At 48.6% G+C, this 21879-nt stretch overlaps 1 protein-coding gene across 1 annotated transcript in view; it reads left to right on the top strand.

The window, feature by feature from the left end:
- The first annotated feature begins 14133 nt into the window (after window positions 1-14133).
- AFTPH (aftiphilin) overlaps window positions 14134-21879 on the top strand; it is an 84434-nt gene continuing 76688 nt past the window's right edge. Inside the window, exons 1-2 of the mRNA XM_060230680.1 lie at window positions 14134-14321; window positions 16345-16419. The gene's annotated coding sequence lies outside the window, so the exon portion shown is untranslated. The remainder of the gene's footprint in view (window positions 14322-16344; window positions 16420-21879) is intronic.

Here is a 21879-nt window from a genome sequence, read left to right on the forward strand (position 1 = left end):
AAATCTCCATAGGGAATAACAGAGTTCCCAGCAGACATTTCCCTCCCCTCCCCCCATTTTCTGATGACCCTGAAGCGGGGGGGAGGACCTCCAAACCGGGGGATCCCCTGCCCCCACCTGGGGATTGGCAACCCTAGTCCAGTAGCCTCTTAAGGACTAGCAACATTTGTGGCAGGGGGAGGAGCCTGCATGAGTCATCACTCCCAAAGGTCTCTCCGGCGACTCCCGCAAGGTCTTCTCCTGCCACAAATGTAGTTAGGGTTTTCAAGGCAAGAGACCAACTGCGCTGGTTTGCCCTTGGCGGTCTCCATTTCCAAATCCTGACCAGGCCCAACTCTGCTTAAGTTTCAAGGTCTGATCAAATTGGGCTAGCCTGGGCCAGCTGTAATCTTAGCGTGTTCTCCTGAGCAGAGCTACACTTTTCTAAGCTAGGGTTAGAACATAGGAGAACATAAGAGAAGCCATGTTGTATCAGGCCAATGGCTCATCCAGTCAAACACTCTGTGTCACATAAGAACATAAGAGAAGCCATGTTGGATCAGGCCAATGGCCCATCCAGTCCAACACTCTGTGTCACATAAGAACATAAGAGAAGCCATGTTGGATCAGGCCAATGGCCCATCCAGTCCAACACTCTGTGTCACATAAGAACATAAGAGAAGCCATGTTGGATCAGGGCAGTGGCCCATCCAGTCCAACACTCTGTGTCACATAAGAACATAAGAGAAGCCATGTTGGATCAGGGCAGTGGCCCATCCAGTCCAAAACTCTGTGTCACATAAGAACATAAGAGAAGCCATGTTGGATCAGGGCAGTGGCCCATCCAGTCCAACACTCTGCGTCACATAAGAACATAAGAGAAGCCATGTTGGATCAGGCCAATGGCCCCTCCAGTCCAACACTCTGTGTCACATAAGAACATAAGAGAAGCCATGTTGGGTCAGGCCATTGGCCCATCCAGTCCAACACTCTGTGTCACATAAGAACATAAGAGGAGCCATGTTGGATCAGGCTAATGGCCCATCCAGTCCAACACTCTGTGTCATACAGTGGCCAGAAAATCCGAGGTGCCATCAGGAGATTCACCGGCGGGGTCAGGACACCAGAAGCCCTCCCAAGAACCAAGAATACAGGGTTGACAGATTCAGGTTGGGAAACTCTTGAAGATTTGGAGATGGAGCCATTTTCTCCAGGGGAACTGATCTCTGTAGTCTGCAGATGAGTTGTAATCCCAGGGGATCCTCAGGTCCCACCTGGAGGTTGGCATCCCTACCCAGAGCGCAATGATTTATGTGGTAGCTCACAACTTGAATGTCAGTAGCTCGCAATTTTAATCAGGGGTGGAATTCCAGCAGGAGGGCCTTTGCATATTAGGCCACACCCTCCGATGTAGCCAATCCTCCAGGAGCTCGCAAGGCTCTTTTGTAAGCTCTTGGAGGATTGGCTAAACCAGAAGGGTGTGGCCTAATATGCAAATGCGCTGCTGCTAGAATTCCACCCCTGACTTGAATGCCAGTAGCTCACAAGGTAGAATTTTTGCTCACAAGACTCTGCAGCTTAGAGGGAGCATCGCCTGCAGTACAGGCCTCTGCGTGGTTTTGCAGTCTTGTTTTCATTGAAATATGTGGCAATTTTTTTTTGTCCCGCCATCGTCAGTCAAGGGACACAACATACCCCTGTGCCTTTTCGTCGGGGTAATAAGTGCACTTCTATGCAACACTAATTGGTTAGAGGAAGAAGATTTCTCAGGGGGCTCCAACCTCGTCAATATTAATATACTTGTGAGGTGACATCAAAAGCAACATAGCTTGAGTCTCGGGAGGGTTGGTTGTCCTTTGAACATAGGTTTTTTGTTTTCTTTTATACACCCCCCCCCCAAATTCGGAAAATAAACAGCAAACATCTCACAAGAGCGAGTGCTGCATTTTAAAAATCCACACAAAAAACGGGTGGAATTCTAGCAGTATATTAGGCCGCCCACCCCTGATGTGGCCAATCCTCCAAGAGCTTACAAGGCTCTTTTCTGTAAGCTCTTGGAGGATTGGCTCCATCAGGGAGAGGTGTGGCCTAATATGCAAAGGAGCTCCTGCTAGAATTCCACCCCTGACAAAAACCATCTTGAATCGGGCTTGGTTTTTGGATAGTTTTAGGAAGGGCCTAGGGTTGCCAAGTCCAATTCAAGAAAAATCTGGGGACTTTGGGGGTGGAGTCAGAAGACTTTGGGGGGGGGGAAAGCCAGGAGACTTTGGGGTGGAGCCAGGAGACTTTGGGGGTGGAGCCAGGAGACTTGGGGGGTGGAGCCAGGAGCAAGGTTGAGACAAGCAGAATTGAACTCCAAAGGGAGTTCTGGCCGTCATCTTTGAAGGAACTGCACGCCTTTTAAATGCCTTCCCTCCATTGGAAATAATGAAGGATAGGGGCACCTTCTTTTGGGGCTCATAGAATTGGAGAGTATTTAGGGAAGATGCACTGGATGCTATGCTGAAAATTTGGTATTTCTATCTGGGGAAAAACAGCCTCCCCAGAGCCCAGATACCCATGGATCAATTCTCCATTATACCCTTTGGGAATCGGTCTCCATAGAGAATAATGGAGTGCCAAGCAGACATTTCCCTCCCCTCCCCCCGCTTTCTGATGACCCTTAAGTGGGGGGAGGGCCTCCATACTGAGGGATTCCCTGCCCCCACCTGGGGATTAACAACCCTACTTCTCCAGATTAGAGATCAGTTGCACAGGAGAAAGATGGCTGGCTTGCAGGATAAAGACTATTGCATCATGGCGGCCGAGGCAGTTGGCTCCTTTCCTGGAGCAGGACGATCTGGCAACAGTGATCCATGTAACGGTCACCTCATGGTTGGATTACTGTAATGCTCTCTACATGGGGCTACCCCTGTGCTGAACTCGGAAGTTGTAGCTAGTCCAGAACGCCGCCGCTCGGCTGTTATTAGGACTCCCTAGACGGGAGCACATTCAGCCGGGCCTCTGGGGACTGCACTGGCTGCCAATAATATACCGAGTCCGGTACAAGGTGCTGGTTATTACCTTTAAAGCCCTATATGGCCGAGGACCTGCCTACCTTAGGGACCGTCTCTTCCCATATGCCCCCCAGAGAGTGCTGCGATCCAGCTCTAGAAATCTGCTTGTAATCCCTGGGCCAAAGGAGGCCCGGTTGAAGTCAACTAGGGACAGGGCCTTCTCGATCACAGCCCCTTGCCGGCGGAACCAGTTACTGGAAGAGGTCAGGGCCCTGCGGGACATTGGACAGTTCCGCAGAGCCTGTAAGACAGTCCTCTTCCGGTTGGCTTATAACTGACCGGCATTGAAATATTGAAATATTCTGACAGAAGACTATAAGATATCACACTGAGACTGATTGATGTATTGATATATTAGTTGTTTTAATTATGTAAATAATTATTGTATGTTAATCCTTGAATTTTATTGTTACAATTTTTATGTTGTGAGCCGCCCTGAGCCCGCTTTGGTGGGGTAGGGCGGGATATAAATGAAATGAAATGAAATACCCCTCTCGACTCTTTTGCAGACTCCATCCCAAAATCTCCAGGAATTTCCCAACCCAGAGTTGGCACTCCGTTAATAATCGGCTGTCGGTACATTAACACGACTGCAAGATGGCTCTTTCCTTGGTTTCGCCCTCTTGTGGCCAAAATCTGAACTGACATGTTATGTTTTTCACCCAGAAAAATGAGAGAAGGATAGCTTTGGGTTTATTCATTGTCAGAATTAACACGTGATATACTCAAGGCTGCCTGCTCTGGGTTGTGAAACACTTGGAGACTCGGGGGGCATAAACGCAAACCAAGGGGGAAGGTTCATGCATAAAGACACAGGAAAAATACCACAGGTATCATAACCCAAATCATGTAACAAACCTTCACAAAGACTATAGATAAAAATACCACAGGTATCATAACCCCAAATCATGTAACAAACCTTCACAAAGTCTATAGATTCAAAAATATTTCTTGGGCAAAGTTTAGAGATTTGCAGACCATACAATAATCATTCTCAAAAAACCCAAGGATCCATAAATCTTTTTTTTTTTCTTCAGTTCATCCACGATTCAAACTGGAATGCCACAAGAAGGGTAAAGAATTTCCACAGTTTGGTTCCGTTATGAGCAATCCAATAAGAAAATATTTATCTCCACTTTAAAGGTACCAAGATGCAGGGCTTTTTAAAAAATAACAGGAACTCATTTGCATATTAGGCCATGCCTCCCTGATGTAGCCAATCCTCCAAGAGCTTACAGTAGGCCCTGTAAGCTCTTGGAGGATTGGCTACATCAGGGGGTGTGGTCTAATATGCAAAGGAGTTCCTGCTACACCACCACCCCCAGCCAAGACCCCGTCTGAAGAGAAGTCCGGAACAAGGAGTTGACTAAGATCTTGTTTCATACACCACTTCTGCCAAGTGGGACCTGCAAGAATTTATAATAGGGTTGCCAGCCTCCAGGTGGGGCCTGGAGATCTCCCACTTTTGCAACTGATCTCCAGCTGGCAGAGATCAGCTCTCCTGGAGAAAATGGCTGCTTGGAAGGGCGGGCTCTAGGGCATTAGATCTTGATGAGGCCCCTCCCCTCCCCAAACCCCGCCCTCTCCCGGATCCACCCCCAAAGTCTCCAGGTATTTGCCGACACAGACCTGGCAATCCCAATTTACAACCTATTATCCAGCAAAACACCTTTCTTGGGGGCAATTTTCCATAAGATTGTCGTTCACAAACCAGCATCCACTCATTCTGTGTTTTTGAATATATAGTCTTTGTGAAGGTCCATTTCATGACTTGGGGTTCATAGAATTATAGAGTCGGAAGGGACTTCCAGGGTCATCTAGTCCAACCCCCTGCACAATGCAGGAAACTCACAAATGCCTCTCCCTAAATTCACAGGATCTTCATTGCTGTCAGAGGGCCATCTAGCCTCTGTATAAAAAACCTCCAAGGAAGGAGAGCCCACCACCTCCCGAGGAAGCCTGTTCCACTGAGGAACCGCTCTAAACTCACAAACACCTCCCCTTAAATTCATAGGATCCTCATTGCTGCCAGATGGCCATCTAGCCTCTGTTTAGAAACCTCCAAGGAAGGAGAGCCCACCACCTCCCGAGAAAGCCTGTTCCACTGAGGAATCGCTCTAACGGTCAGGAAGTTCTTCCTAATGTTGAGCCGGAAACTCTTTTGATTTGATTTCACCCATTGGTTCTGGTCCTACCTTCTGGGGCCACAGAAAACAATTTTTTTTTAAAATATAAAAGCTTTATTGGTATAAAGTTCAAGGTACAAAGGTGGTAGTACATCAGCAGATGCATAGCATATACCAATATATAGTGAGGAAGTGGATACATACAATGTTAACCATTAAAAAACTAATTACAACAGTAGTTGGCATGACATTAATATAGCATGGTGTGAGTCATTAGGGTTTCTGCTGTCTTTTGAGACTTTATCAATAAAGGGACGCCATTTACACACGAAGTCCGAGGAAGCGGTCTGGGAGGAGCAACGAGGATCTAAGTCATAGGTGAGCTTATCTAAAACAAAATAATCCCATAGTTTCAGCCACCATGCCTGTCTCGAGGGAGGAGTTTGTTGCTTCCAAACCAGGGCAATTGCAAATTTAGCTGCCACGAACATATGTGAAATTAGTTCCTCCGCGTGCTCAGGAATGCGTCACAGAAAACAATTTCACACCACCCTCTATACAACAGCCCTTCAAGTACTTGAAGATGGTGATCAGATCACCTCTCAGCCACCTCCTCTCCAGGCTCAACATGCCCAGCTCCTTCAACCTTTCCTCAGAGGACTTGGTCTCCAGACCCCCCACCATCTTCGTCGCCCTCCTTTGGACCCGTTCCAGTTTGTCTATATCCTTTTTAAAATGCGGTGCCCAAAACTGAAGACAATACTCCAGGTGAGGTCTTATTAGAGCAGAGTAATGTAATACCATCACTTCACGTGATCTGGACGCTGTATTTCTCTTGATACAGCCCAAAATTGCATTTGCCTTTTTAGCCACCACATGATACTTGTGGTTTTTTTTCCCTGTCCCTAAAGTTCATCAGAGCTCAGCTCTCTCTGAGTCGTGATGGTGACTGAAGCATCTGCTCTCCAGGCACTTGTTCATAAATATAAATGCACAAAACATGAATATTAATGCACTGTGCAGCGTACGGCCTGCCATTTTTGCAGCTGCTAAATAAAACAAAGGCCTAGAGGAAGGACTCAAGGCACATATGAAGTAATTCTCTGGTGGAGAAAATGGTTTGGTCTAGGGGCTGCGAAACAACTCCGCGCCATCCTCTAGATGACAGCCTTTCAAATGCTTGAGGATAGCTATCGTATCAAAGGTTTTCTGAATTGGTTAATTTTACTTTTCTGCTATTGGATTTTAATGTTGTACCGCTTTGCGTTCTAAACCCCACAAGCTCTATGTAGCTCTGCTTACTGTGCCTCATTCCTCGTCGGAAGAAGTCTGCATGCACACGAAAGCTCACGTTCTGAATAAAACTTTGTTGGTCTTAAAGGTGACACTTGACTCCTGCTTTGTTCTACTGCTTCAGGCCAACACGGCTGCCCGTCTGGATCTATCCTATCGCCTCTCAGCCACCTCCTCTCCAGGCCATACATCCCCTGCTCCTTCAACCTTGCCTTGTAGGACTTGGTCTCCAGACCCCTCACCATCTTCGCTGCGCTCCTCTGGACACGTTCCAGCTTCTCTACATCAGGGTGGCCAAAGCTGCTTAACGTAAAAGCCATGTAGAATAGACATCAGATGCTTGAGAGCCGCAAGACATGAATGCCAGATGTTTGAGAGAGCCACAAGGAAGGAAGGAAAGGAGGAAGGAAGGAAAGAAAGATGGGAGGGAGGGAGGAAGGAAAGAAGGGAGGGGGTGGGAGGGAAGAAGGAAAGGAGGAAGGAAAGAAGGGAGGGAGGGAGAAAGGAAGGAAAAGAGGGAGGGAGGGAGGGAGAGAGGGAGGGAGGGAGGGAGGAAGGAAGGAAGGAAGGAAGGAAGGAAGGAAGGAAGGGAGGGAGAGGGAGGGAGGGAGGAAGGAAAGGAGGGAGGGAGGAAAGAAGGGAGGGGGAGGGAGGGAGGAAGGAAAGGAGGAAGGAAAGAAGGGAGGGAGGAAGGAAGGAAGGAAAAGAGGGAGGGAGAGAGGAAGGAAGGGAGGGAGGGAGGAAGGATGTAAGGAAAGAAGGGAGGGAGGGAGGGAGGGGAGGTAGAAAGAAAATAATTTTAACTTTAAATTCCTTCTCCAAGCTTCCTTGTTGGCTGGCTTGGTGAAAGAGACAAATGCTTTTTCCAAGCCGGCCAACAGGGTGGTGGGGACTTCAAGAGCTGCACAATATGTGTGAAAGAGCCACATGTGTCTCCTGAGCCGCAGTCCCCCCCCCCCCCCCCGGATCCTTCTTGAATCCCGTGTACCCTCCCTTGCATCTGGTGAGAAAGGCAGGTTACAAATGACAGAACCCAAACCGATAGATAAAACTGGGCGATCTGGTTAGAGGAACCATTCAAGAGATGCGAAGGATTCAACTCCCAGTTGAGCCTGAGATTTTTTCCTCTAAATGTTGCAGACAGATACAGTTTCTCAGCCAGTGCAGGATCACGTGTGGCATCTTCTAATGACGGCAAGAGCTGCTTCCACTAGATGCCGGCGATTACGACCTGGCTTCCAGTCAAGAAAACGGTCTGCAGGAAGTATAGGGGAACGGAATCCTTTGAATGTTTTCCTGGGAGTAAACCTCATTTGAATTGAACAGTATGCACTGCTTTTGATTACTGCCTGAGCTACTTTCTAATGCAGGGATGTCAAACTCATCTGTTATGAGGGCCGAATCTGACATAAATGAGACATAAATGAGACCGAATCTGACATAATGGAGAGCCAGTTTGGAGTAGTGGTTAAGTGTGCGGACTCTTATCTGGGTAGAACCGGGTTTGATTCCCCATTCCTCCACTTGCACCTGCTGGCATGCCCTTGGGTCAGCAATAGCTCTCGCAGAGTTGTCCTTGAAAGGGCGGCTGCTGGGAGAGCCCTCTCAGCCCCACCCACCTCACAAGGTGTCTGTTGTGGGGGAGGAAGGGAAAGGAGATTGTGACCACTCTGAGATTCGGAGTGGAGGGCGGGATATAAATCTAATATCTTCATCTACCTCACAGGGTGTCTGTTGTGGGGGAGGAAGGGAAAGGAGATTGTGAGCCGCTCTGAGACTCTTTGGAGTGGAGGGCAGGATATAAATCCAATATCTTCATCTACCTCACAGGGTGTCTGTTGTGGGGGGGGGGGGGAAAGGAGATTGTGAGCCGCTCTGAGACTCTTTGGAGTGGAGGGCAGGATATAAATCCAATATCTTCATCTACCTCACAGGGTGTCTGTTGTGGGGGAGGAAGGGAAATGAGATTGTGAGCCGCTCTGAGACTCTTTGGAGTGGAGGGTGGGATATAAATCCAATATCTTCATCTACCTCACAGGGTGTCTGTTGTGGGGGGGGGGGGGGAAAGGAGATTGTGAGCCGCTCTGAGACTCTTTGGAGTGGAGGGCAGGATATAAATCCAATATCTGCATCTTCCTCACAGGGTGTCTGTTGTGGCGAGGGGAAGGAAAAGGAGATGGTGAGCCGCTCTGAGACTCTTTGGAGTGGAGGGCAGGATATAAATCCAATATCTGCATCTTCCTCACAGGGTGTCTGTTGTGGCGAGGGGAAGGAAAAGGAGATTGTGAGCCGCTCTGAGACTCTTCGGAGTGGAGGGCGGGATATAAATCCAATATCTTCATCTACCTCACAGGGTGTCTGTTGTGGGGGGGGGAAGGTAGAGGAGATTGTGAGCCGCTCTGAGACTCTTCGGAGTGGAGGGCGGGATATAAATCCAATATCTTCTTCTTCTTCTTCTTGGGCCGGGCCATGTGTGTATCTATTTAAGATTAGGTACCAGAGACATAAATTCTATAAAGGAAACAAACACTATTAAATGTTTGCTTGTTTTTTAAAATCTTAAAACATGCTTAAAACATTAGCACTCATTGATCTTAAAGGTGCTTTCTTTGTATCTCTCCCATGGGATCCAGGGAACTGGGTAAAGGAAGCTCTGGCTCTTTCCTTCCTTCCCCAGGGGACCAGGAGGGTGAGGAGCCTCAGCCAATAGAAGGAAGAGAGGCTTGGCTCAGTAGCTGTGCTGTGCGATTGAGAGAGCCTGGCGAAGCAAGCTATTGCTCCTCCCCTTCCTCCCCAACGGAGGAGCCTCAGCCAATGGAGAAAATGGAGATTTTGCTCTGTAGTTCCTGTGTGACTGAGCAAGTCTTGCAAAGCAAGCTGTGATGCAGAAGGAAGCAAGAGAGAGGGAGAAGGAAGCAGATGACAGCCAGTTGCTCGGGGGCCTGATAGGAGCCCTCCAGGGGCCTGATTCAGCCCCCAGGCCGCATGTTTGACACCCCTGTTCTAATGTAAAATTAACTGTCAAGCAGAGATCTACCATGAGATCTAGATGTGTATATCTAGACATATGTGCATACAGGGCTTTTTTTTGTAGCAGGAACTCCTTTGCATATTAGGCCACACACCCGGATGTAGCCAATCCTCCTGGAGCTTACAGTAGGCCCTGTACGAAGAGCCCTCTAAGCTCATGGAGGATTGGCTACATCAGGGGGCGTGGCCTAATACGCAAAGGAGCTCCCGCTAGAAAAACAACCACCACCAAACCTTGGATGTGTGTCTGAAATCCAGGGTCTTTTCAGTGGTAGCCCCACAGTTGTGGAACAGGTTCCCCAGGGGGGTGTAGCTGGCCCTCCCCACTTTCCACCTTTAAAAGGAGAAGAAGAGATTGGATTTGTACGCCACCCTTCACTACTCAAAAGAGTCTTACAGTGGCTTACAATCTCTTTCCCCTTCCCTTCCCCATAACAGACACCCTGTGAGGTAGGTGGGGCTGAGAGAGCTTTGTCAGAAACTGCTCTTGAGCAGAACAGCTCTGAGAGAGTTTTGACTGATGTAAGGTCACTCCAGCAGGTGTGTATGAAGGAGTGGGGATTCAAAACCGGCTCTCCCAGACAAGAGTCCACGCTCTTAATCACTACACTCAACTGGAAGCAGCTTGTAGGGTTGCCAGTCACCGCATGAGGAGGCTGCAAAACAATATAGAAGAAGAAGAGGACTGCAGATTTATACCCCACCCTTCTCTCTGAATCAGAGCCTCAGAGCAGCTTACGATCTCCTTTATCTTCCTCCCCCACAACAGACGCCCTGTGAGGTGGGTGGGGCTGAGAGAGTTCTCACAGCAGTTGCCCTTTCAAGGACAACCTCTGCCAGGGCTATGGCTGACCCAAGGCCATTCCAGCAGCTGCGAGTGGAGGAGTGGGGAATCAAACTCGGTTCTCCCAGATAAGAGTCCGCGCGCTTAACCGCTACACCAAACTGGCTCTCTTGTATTTTGTAAGCAATAATTGCAATAAATGCTTTGTAAACAACAATTCCAACCAGCAGATCACAGCTTAATATAGAGATATATAGAAAAATATAGACATTTCACTCACTCCATGAACATTATATCAGTGGTTAACCGTGCCCTGCGGTGCATTGATTATTGATCTTCGTGGCGTTTAAAGGTAAAGCACCGCGATCAACTTTTCAATCATTGCTTCTCAGTTCAACATGCAAAGTTTGCCAGGTTTTTGAACAACAATCACTTCGGTGCCCAACATGCGGGGTCCTTGAATTAAACAACAGTCCTTGAATTAAACGCAGGTTTAGAAGAATGAATCAAAAGTTGTTTTTCTGTTGATTTATCCATGTGTGCGCATTCAGTAACGCGGTAACACGCTTCCTAGGTTTCTATTTCTGCGTGTTTCAAACTGGTTGCAATTATTGTTTACAAAGCATATCGTTTCGCAGCCTCCTCAGCGTTTTGCTCAACCTTGGCTGTGTTTCCTTTGCTTAGTTGCCAAACCTCCAGGCGGGGCCTGGAGGTCACTCACTATTATGATATCCAGGGAAGAGAGATCAATTCTTCAGGAGAAAATGGCCTGGACTTCAGAAGGTGGACTGGACTCTCTGGCATTATACGACACCCTCCCCTTCGATCTCTAGCTATTTCACCATCCAGTCGGCAATCTTATGCGGAAGATTGTTTTATTTAGGTAGGGTTGCCATGTTGTAGAAAGCAGAAAAGAGGACTGATTCCCCAACTGACAACTTCAAACCAGCCATCCCTCAGACAAATGTCTTTTGAAACACCCCTACTGTTGAAGTTTGAGCAGACTTTGGAGGATGGTGGGAGACAGGAGGGCCTGGCGTGACTTTGTCCATGGGGCCGCAAAGGATCGACTCGACTGTGCGGACTGAACGACAACAACTGTTGGAAGTTGTGAGCATCGCTACTTACTAGGAATATTCCTAACCAGGCCTCATTTTGGGTAGGAGTTCACAAGAGCGAAGCCACTCCAAAGAGTCTCAGAGTGGCTCACAATCTCCTTTCCCTTCCTCCCGCACAACAGACACCTGTGAGGTAGATGAAGATATTGGATTTATATCCCGCCCTCCACTCCGAAGAGTCTCAGAGCGGCTCACAATCTCCTTTCCCTTCCTCCCGCACAACAGACACCCTGTGAGGTAGATGAAGATATTGGATTTATATCCCGCCCTCCACTCTGAAGAGTCTCAGAGTGGCTCACAATCTCCTTTCCCTTCCTCCCGCACAACAGACACCTGTGAGGTAGATGAAGATATTGGATTTATATCCCGCCCTCCACTCTGAAGAGTCTCAGCGGCTCACAATCTCCTTTCCCTTCCTCCCGCACAACAGACACCTGTGAGGTAGATGAAGATATTGGATTTATATCCCGCCCTCCACTCTGAAGAGTCTCAGAGCGGCTCACAATCTCCTTTATCTTCCTCCCCCACAACAGACACCCTGTGAGGTAGATGAAGATATTGGATTTATATCCCGCCCTCCACTCCAAAGAGTCTCAGAGTGGCTCACAATCTCCTTTACCTTCCTACCACACAACAGACACCCTGCGAGGTAGATGAAGATATTGGATTTATATCCCGCCCTCCACTCTGAAGAGTCTCAGAGCGGCTCACAATCTCCTTTCCCTTCCTCCCCCACAACAGACACCCTGTGAGGTAGATGAAGATATTGGATTTATATCCCGCCCTCCACTCCAAAGAGTCTCAGAGTGGCTCACAATCTCCTTTACCTTCCTACCACACAACAGACACCCTGCGAGGTAGATGAAGATATTGGATTTATATCCCGCCCTCCACTCTGAAGAGTCTCAGAGCGGCTCACAATCTCCTTTCCCTTCCTCCCCCACAACAGACACACTGTGAGGTAGATGAAGATATTGGATTTATATCCCGCCCTCCACTTCAAAGAGTCTCAGAGCGGCTCACAATCTCCTTTACCTTCCTCCCCCACAACAGACACCCTGTGAGGTGGGTGGGGCTGGAGAGGGCTCTCACAGCAGCTGCCCTTTCAAGGACAACCTCTGACAGAGCTATGGCTGACCCAAGGCCATTCCAGCAGGTGCAAGTGGAGGAGTGGGGAACTGAACCCAGTTCTCCCAGATAAGAGTCCACACACTTAACCACTACACCAAACTGGCTCTCCGTACAAAAGAGTACATTTCCATCAGGTTTTTTTTAAAAGTACAAAAGAGGATGCACAGAAAAAAAGAGTGTCCTCTAAGAAGAGGACACCTGGTAGCCCTAACTTAGGAATAGGAAAGGTCTCCTGTGCACGCTCCAGTCGTTTTCGGCTCTGGGGTGACGTTGCTGTCACGTTTTCATGTTAGACTTTTTACGGGGTGGTTTGCCATTGCCTTCCCCAGTCCTCTACACTTTCCCTCCAGCAAGCTGGGTACTCATTTTACCGACCTCGGAAGGATGGAAGGCTGAGTCAACCTCGAGCCGGCTATCTGAAACCCCCCGCTTCCACCGGGGATTGAACTCAGGTCGTGAGCAGAGCTTTGGACGGCAGTACTGTAGCTTTAACACTCTGCGCCATGGGGCTCTTGGGTAAAAGGTAAAGGTAGTCCCCTGTGCAAGCACCAGTCGTTTCACAACGTTTTCACAGCAGACTTTTTACGGGGTGGTTTGCTGTTGCCTTCCCCAGTCATTTACACTTTCCCTCCAGCAAGCTGGGGACTCATTTTACCAACCTCGGAAGTATGGAAGGCTGAGCCGGCTACCTGAAAACCCAGCTTCCGCCGGGATCGAACTCAGGTCGTGAGCAGAGCTTAGGACTGCAGTACTGCAGCTTTCACACTCTGCGCCACTAAGCCCTAACTCAGGACTGCATTTAACCAAAGCATTTTAAATTGACTGCATCTTTTAAAAAAATATATATAATAATTGCATCTTTTAATTGCACGGTTTTAAATTGAATGCACTTTTTAGGTAAAGTCTTCAATGCATTTTTATTAATATGGGAAGCCGCCTTGAGCTCCGTCAGGAAGAAAAGGAGACTAATAAACATTCGAATAAATAAGCAAATGTTTTGTATTCAGAATTAACACAATAATTAAAATCTTATCGCAAACCGCAGAAGCAGCAGGTGCATCCCAGGGCGAGGCGGTCGCTTCTTCCCCCTTAAGACCATTATGCCCTCGTCCGCCATGGCCGCCGCGGCCTCGCTTGAGCTTCCCGCCCGTGCTTCCGGCGAGCCAAAGCATCGCTCTTCCCATTTCCAACATGGCCGCCGGGCCACGTCGCGACCGCACCAAAGATGGCCGGCGGGTCTCGTTGAGGTTGGCTTGACACAACAGAGTTAGAGGGGAGATGGGAAACCACACAGTTCGAACTTCCGGTTACCAATGGACCATGACTGAGGGGCAGCCGCGATCCCCAACGCGGCGCCTGTCTGGCGCGGGACGCCTCTGTGTTTCCATGGGAGCAGAGGGGGCGGAGTCTATGAGGGCGGGGGCCTTCCCTGATGTGTCAGGAGACGGTAAACCCCCTCCTGAGTCAACGCACGACCGGAAGTAGGTGTTGACAACGTTTTCCCCGTTCTCCCTAAGGCTTCCGGAAGTGACGCGTCCCACAGGCCGCGGCCGGCGAGGAGGGGCGGGGCGCCCTCCGAAGCGAGCGGCCGTTGCGAGCGTTGCTCGGCCGCGCGCGGCATGCTGGGAGAAAAATGGGCTAAGTGGGCGGCCGTGCGGAGGGCAGCGGGGCTGGGCCGAGGGAAGGAGGAAGGAAGGAAGTGCGGGCTGGAGTTGCCCTGACGGCCGCCCCCCTCCACCCCCGCCGCTCGGACACCCGGCTCGGCCATGCCCGGCCCTGCGGCAGCCCCGCCACCAGCCCTGAGGTGAGACGGGGCTTCCCAGCAGCCCCTGCGGGGGGGTCCCTCCTCGGTCGCCATGGAAACGGGGAAAGCCCCCCCTCCCCCCTGGGCCCTCGAGGCAGAAGGACGAGGAAGGGGAAGCTGGGACAGGAGGGGGCTCTGGGCTCTGTCTCCCTCCCTCTGTCTCTCTCTCTCTCTGTCTGTCTCTCTCTCTCAGTCCCTCTCTCTCTTTCTGTCTGTCTCTGTCTCTCTCTCAGTCTCTCTATCTTTCTGTTTCTTTCTCTGTGTCTCTGTCTGTCTCTCTCTCAGTCCCTCTCTCTGTCTCTCCCTCTCTGTCTGCCTCTGTCTCTCTCTTTCTGTCTCTGTCTTTCTGTATCTTTCTCTCTGTCTGTCTCTTTCTCTCTCAGTCCCTCTCTCTGTCTCTCCCTCTGTCTTTCTGTATCTTTCCCTCTGTCTGTCTCTGTCTCTTTCTGTCTCTGTCTCTCTCTCAGTCTCTCTATCTTTCTGTATCTTTCTCTCTGTCTGTCTCTTTCTCTGTGTCTCTGTCTGTCTCTCTCTCAGTCCCTCTCTCTGTCTCTCCCTCTCTGTCTCTCTCTTTCTGTCTCTGTCTCTTTCTCGCTGTCTGTCTTTTTCTCTCTCTCTCTCAATCTCTCTCTCTGTCTGCCTCTGTCTCTCTCTCAGTCCCTCTATATCTCTCTCTGCCTCTTTCTGTCTTTCTCGCTGTCTGTCGCTTTCTGTCTTCCTCTGTCTGTCTTTTTCTGTCTCTCTCTCTGTCTGCCTCTGTCTCTCTCTCTGTCTGCCTCTGTCTCTCTCTCAGTCCCTCTATCTGTCTCTCTTTCTCTCTCTGCCTCTTTCTGTCTTTCTCGTTGTCTGTCTTTTTCTGTCTCTCTCTCTGTCTCTGTCTTTCTCTGTTTCTTTCTGTCTCTCTCTGTGCGTCTCTGTCTGTTGCTTTCTGTCTTCCTCTCTGTCTGTCTCTGTTTCTCTCTCAGTCCCACTATCTGTCTCTCTCTGCCTCTCTCTATCCCTCTCTGCCTCTTTCTGTCTTTCTCGCTGTCTGTCTTTTTCTGTCTCTCTCTCTCTCTTTCTGTCTTTGTCTTTCTCTCTGTTTCTTTCTGTCTCTCTCTGTGCGTCTCTTTCTGTCTGTCTCTCTGTCTGTCTGTCGCGTTCTGTCTTCCTCTCTGTCTGTCTTTTTCTGTCTCTCTTTCACTCTCTCTCTCTCTGTCTTTCTGTCTCTTTCTGTCTCTGTCTCTTTCTGTCTCTCTCTCTCATCTCTGTCTCTAGAAATACAGCATCTTTGGTTTTGAGTATTCAGAGGGGGCAAAGGTGGCTTTGAAATGACAGGTCTGTGGTGGGTTGGGACTGGGATTGAACAGTTCTTTGCTGTCCCCTTCCCCCTTAGTTCCCAGTTCCCCATCTCCAAAGGGCCCTCCAATATAGAGGGAGGGGAGGAAGAGTTTGGAGGGGGGGGGAACTTAAAGCTGCAGGCCTGCTGAGAACACTTTTTCCTGGGAGTGAGGCCCACCACACAAAAGGGGACTTCTGAGTAGGTGCCCTTGAAGATTTCTCCCCTGAGCTCTTTTTCATAGAATAGAATCATAGAGTTGGAAGGGACCTCCAGGATCATCTAGTCCAACCCCCTGCACAATGCAGGAAACTCACAAACACCTCCCCCTAATGGGCTCACAAATACCTCCCTATAATGGTCTCTCTCTCTTTAATACAGCATCTTTGGTTTTGAGTATTCAGAGGGGACAAAGGTGGCTTTGAAATGACAGGTCTGTAGTGGGTTGGGGCTGGGGTTTTCGCCGTCCCCTTCCCCCTTAGTTCCCACTCCCTCCTCAGTCTCTCAAAAGGACCCTCCAATATAGAGGGAGGGAAGAAGAGTTTGGAGAGGGGGGAACGTAAAGCTGCAGTCCTGCTAAGAACACTTTTCCTGGGAGTGAGACCCACTAAACAAAGGGGGACTTGCTTCTAAGTAGGTGCCCTTTAGGATCGATCCCTTAATCCCTTTTTCCCTCTGATGGGCTCTCCCTGTCTCTTTTTTTAGAAATGCAGCATCTTTGTTCTTGAGTATTCAGAGGGAGAAAAGGCTGTCCGAGCAAAAGTGGCTTTGAAATGACAGGTCTGTAGTAGGCTGGGCCTGGGGTTAAACCGTGTTTTGCTGTCCCCTTCCCCCTTAATTTCCTGTTAGCTCCTCCCCTCCCAGTCTCTCACAAGGGCCCTCCAATACAGAGGGAGGGAAGAAGAGTTTGGCGAGGGGGGAAATTTAAGGCTGCAGTCCGCAGAACACTCTCCTAGAAGTAAAGCCCACTAAACAAGAGGCGATTTACTTCTGAGTAGGTATCCTGAGGATTGCTTCCTTGATCTTTTGTCCTTTTAATGCTTTTAAAAAATATTTTGAGTGTTTGTGGGGGGGGGTGGGAGGTGGTTTGACCAAAGGTGGCTTTTAAATGACAACTCTGTCGTAGATGGGGGCTGGAATGTAACAGGGTTTTTTCCCTTTCTCTCCCCTTAGTTCCCAGTTATCCCAGCTTTAACATAAAGGCACTTTTAGGTACGTCTGCAGATTTTAAAAGTAATTGATGTGGCTGCGTCTTTCTGGCAGGTGCCTCTTTTTTTATTTCTTTCCACCACATGGATTGTGAAAAGCAAGGGTTTTTTTGTAGCAGGAACTCCTCTGCATATTAGGCCGCACCTTCCTGATGTAGCCAATCCTCTAAGACAGGGGCGGCCAACGGTAGCTCTCCATATGTTTCTTTTTTGCCTACAACTCCCATCAGCCCCAGCCATCATGGCCAATGGCTGGGGCTGATGGGAGTTGTAGGCAAAAAAACAACTGGAGAGCTACCGTTGGCCACCCCTGCTCTAAGAGCTTACAGGGCTTCTTAGTACAGGGCCTACTGTAAGCCCCAGGAGGACTGGCTACATCAAGGGTGTATGGCCAAATCTTCAAAGGAGTTCCTGCTACGAAAAAAAAAGCCCTGGTTAAAAGGATTGTTTGGGGTGGGTCAGAGAGCTGGATAATATCATGGCTCCTTCAGGGCCTTCCTCTGATGTGTGCGCATCTCTGGTGAAAGAGTCACTTCCTCCTTTTGGAAAAGTTTAGGAGGCGACAATCAGAAAAGGACAGAGGAGAATGAGGAGTGTCGTCGGGGTGAGGATGGTCGTCTGAGTAATCGGAGGGGGTTGGGTTTCTTCCGGGGTTACTGCCAACATGCTGCCCTCCCCTTCCGGTGTAATCCAGTGGTTAGTACCTTGTCGTAACCTGTAAGTATGACGTGGATTCAAATGGGCTCTTTATATATAGCGTTTGTATTTGCGTGTTTACTGGACGCTGGGACTGCGGGTTAGTGGAAGGGCCTCTGCTTGCCATGCAGAAGTTGCCAGGTTCAATGCCAAGCATCTCCAGTTGAAAGGATCAGGTGTCAAATGGTGATGATGAAGATTATATTGGATTTATATCCCGCCCTGTACTCTGAGTCTCAGAGCAGTCACAATCTTTACCTCACCCCCCCCCCCCCCGCCCCACAACAGACACCCTGTGAGGTAGGTGAGGCTGAGAGAGCTGTTGCAGCAGCTGCCCTTTCAAGGACAGCTCTGCGAGAGCTATGGCTGCCCCAAGGCCATTCCAGCAGGTGCAAGTGGAGGAGTGGGGAATCAAACCCGGTTCTCCAAGATAAGAGTCCGCGCACTTAACCACTACACCAAACTGACTCTCATGTGAAAGACCTCAGCCTGAGACCCTGGAGAGCTACAGAGAGGGACTGTGGCCATGTCTGCTTGGCATGCCGGAGGTCCCAGGTTCAATCCCCGACATCTCTAGTTAAATAAAACTTCCGGCAGTACGTGATGCGAAAGATCTCTGCCTGAGACCCTGGAGAGCTGCTCCCAGTCAATCAGGAGTGGCCAAACTGAGGCTCGGCAGCCACATGCAGCTCTTTCATGCATATCATGTGGCTCCCAGAGGTCAAAGAGGAACTTAATGGAGGCTTACTCTCAAGTAAGTGTGCTTAGCATTGGGGCCTAAGTCTGCCTCTGAGTATTGACCCATAGGTAGGCAACTCTTTGCCATGTATGAAGAGGGGGAAATAGGCAGGCTTGTAAGCTCTTCTCTGCCACCGTGGAGGTCGCCCGAAGACCTAAAGCAGGGAAAGAGAGCTCAGGAGCCAAGGGAGCCATTGGAAGGAGGGATGGAATTAAAGAGGGCTGTGCAGGGTTCCTATTTAGTTTTCTAGCTCTTATGGGAGCTGTATTTAGGAGGTGTCAAGGCAAAGAGAGATGCATACTGATGCGAATGATGGTCAGTGGTTTATATGGTACATGTGTGTTTCTTTTTCTCACTGGTGCCAAAAAATAGTTCCCTAACCTTTCCCTATGCTGGTTTTATGGGTACTGTTATTCCCAACTTTTACTTTCAAAAAGTCTCCTCCTAGCATAGCTGTGTCATGAAATGCATACATATGTATTTTATTTTTCTGCGCAAGGAAAGTACTCAGAGTTTTAATAAAGACGTGCATGTAAATATTTGTTCACGTCTTGAGGCTTGTAAACATCTGACATTTATTCTGTGTGGCTCGTACGTTAAACAAGTTTGGCCACCCCTGGGCCAGCTGATGCTGAACTTGATGGACCAGTGGTCTCATTTAGTAGGAGGCAGCTCCATTCGTGAGTCATGGTGGCTTTTCAATTACAGATCTGTTATTGTTTCGTTGTGGATGTGCTGCATAGGTTTGTCATACTGGCAGGTCACGACACCAAGCAAGTTCCTGGAATGCATTCGCTGAGTGCATTGGAAATGTTTTTGTGCTGGCTTTACGGAATAGAAACAAAAACTGAACTTCAGACTCACTAGCAAGAAGATGAGCAGACACAAAAAGAAACACACAAACACAAAAGACAATATTTGAGGCATAAAGGAATTTCAATTTTTACCAAGGTTACTGTAAGGTTATTTAGAATCATAGAATCAGAGTTGGAAGGGACTTCCAGGGTCATCTAGTCCAACCCCCTGCACAATGCAGGAAACTCACAAATACCTCCCCCTAAATTCACAGGATCTTCATTGCTGTCAGATGGCCATCTAGCCTCTGTTTTAAAAACCTCCAAGGAAGGCAAGCCCACCACCTCCAGAGGAAGCCTGTTCCACTCTAACGGTCAGGAAGTTCTTCCTAATGTTGAGCCGGAAACTCTTTTGATTTAATTTCAACCCATTGCTTCTGGTCCTACCTTCTGGGGCCACAGAAAACAATTCCACACCATCCTCTATATGACAGTCCTTCAAGTACTTGGAGATGGTGATCCTATAACCTCTCAGCCGCCCCCTCTCCAGGTTAAACATGCCCAGCTCCTTCCACCTTTCCTCATAGGACTTGGTCTCCAGACCCCTCACCATCTCGTCGCCCTGCTCTGGACCCGTTCCAGCTTGTCTATATCCTTCTTAAAATGTGGTGCCCAAAACTGAACACAAAACTCCAGGTGAGGTCTTACCAGAGCAGAGTAAAGCGATACCATCACTTCACATTTGTTGTTGCTTTGGGTACTTGGAAAATGGTCTTCCAGGGATACTTACGAAATGATCCCCCAAAGAGGAAATCTAGTCAGTCAGTTTGGGTGGTCCCGTGAAGCCCACTTTATAGGTACAGATATAGACACAAATTTTCGTTGCATTCTTCTGTCTGAACTTTTGTGCGTGTGCATGACTGAGGGCTGTGCGCAGTTCTGCTCCATTTGGGGCAGCGAGAAAAATAAGCGCTGTTTCCGTCAGTCCACCGGACATCTTGGGAGAGCAGACTCCTGTGAAGTTGGTTCTGAAACAGATTGTGACAGAAATGAGGCGGTTTTCGGGACACTTTGCTATTGATAGAGATACTGCCTGACTTCCATTGGATTTCGAGTTTGAATTCTGGTACCTCTTACTTTGTGCAACCCCTGTCTCATGCTGTGAGGAGAGTAGTTGTTTGACTCCCGAAAGACAAGATTGTGTAATTTCGGACGCACACCCCGAACTCCTTCTTTTTGCCTTCTGCGATGAGGACCCTCAAACATTTTCAACAGTCAAATTACAAGTTTCCAAAGCTGCAGTGAGCTATGTTTCAGGATAACGTTCTTTTCGGGGCAGAATAGCTCATGGAATGAAAGATTTTCTCTTTAAATTTTACTGAAGAAAACCCTCGGGCTCCCCGGAAACGTAGGCTGTTTGGGTCTAAAAATGGATTTTTAATCTCTTTGACCTCTCTAAATGTGTGGCGGATAGGCTCTGTTTCTCTTTAAGTAGGAGAACTAGCATAAACTTGGCTATCAAACATGTTTACGTTAGAATGTCTTTTTATTGAAAAGAGAATGAGAGAAATCTAGGTTCTTTTTGCTTCACACCGAATTATCACCTCCTCTTTTCAGGTATACGGTTTCCAAGGCTTTTTTTTTATAATAGGAACTCCTTTGCCTATTAGGCCACGCCCCTCTGATGTAGCCAGTCCTCCTGGAGCTTACAGTAGGCCCTGTACGAAGAGCCCTGTAAGCTCTTGGAGGATTGGCTACATCAGGGGTGTGTGGCCTAATATGCAAAGGAGTTCCAGCTACAAAAAAAGCCCTGGCGGTTTCTGTTATTGAAATATACTTTGAGGAAGTGCCAAAGTTCTTGCAGCGGCAAGAAGTTCCATATGAACTTGCCTTTAACTGTATTTGCTCTCTGTGCTGTTTGTTCTTCAGCTTTGTCAGTGTTGGCCAAAGGGAGCCTGAAGAACGTCGCAAACACCGCGGTCTCGTTTCGTGGAGCAATCCTGCTGGACGATTTGCCTTACTAAATGTGACAAAAATATATGTATTTCTAGCATGCAGGCGAGGGAAAAACGAAATGGATACCTTCCGTTTCAGCCGCAGGACCGTCTCTGAATAAGTAACGGGAAAGAACGCAATTAATATTTAAAACGTAGTTAAGGAGGCTTTTGCCTTGTCCAGGTAGCTCAAGCCGGTCAGATCTTAGAAGCTAAGCGGGACTGGCCGTGGTTAGTAGTTGGGTGGGAGACCACTAAGGAAGCCCAGGGCCACGACGCAGAAGCAGGCAACGGCCTACCACTTCTGAATGACTCTTGCCTTTGAAATGCTGCAGAGTTACTATAAGTCAGTTGTGACTTGGCAGCACCACCCCCCCACACACACACACAGACTTCAGAGCTGGATTGTGAGGTTTGGCATAATTTTGAACGAACATATATGAACATATGAAGCTGTGTTCTGTAAGGGAAGATCTTGCCTCACTAACCTGTTACATTTCTTTGAGGGGGTGAACAAACATGTGGACAAAGGAGACCCAATAGATATGGTTTACCTTGACTTCCGGAAAGCTTTTGATAAAGTTCCTCATCAAAGGCTCCTTAGAAAGCTTGAGAGTCATGGAGTAAAAGGACAAGTCCTCTTGTGGATCAAAAACTGGCTAATCAATAGGAAGCAGAGAGTGAGTATAAATGGGCAGTCTTCACAGTGGAGGACGGTAAGCCGTGGAGTGCCGCAGGGCTCAGACCTGGGTCCCATGCTCTTTAACTTGTTCATAAATGATTTGGAGTTGAGAGTAAGCAGTGAAGTG

This window comes from Heteronotia binoei, chromosome 1, assembly GCF_032191835.1.
Source record: "Heteronotia binoei isolate CCM8104 ecotype False Entrance Well chromosome 1, APGP_CSIRO_Hbin_v1, whole genome shotgun sequence".
Lineage (NCBI taxonomy): Eukaryota > Metazoa > Chordata > Lepidosauria > Squamata > Gekkonidae > Heteronotia > Heteronotia binoei.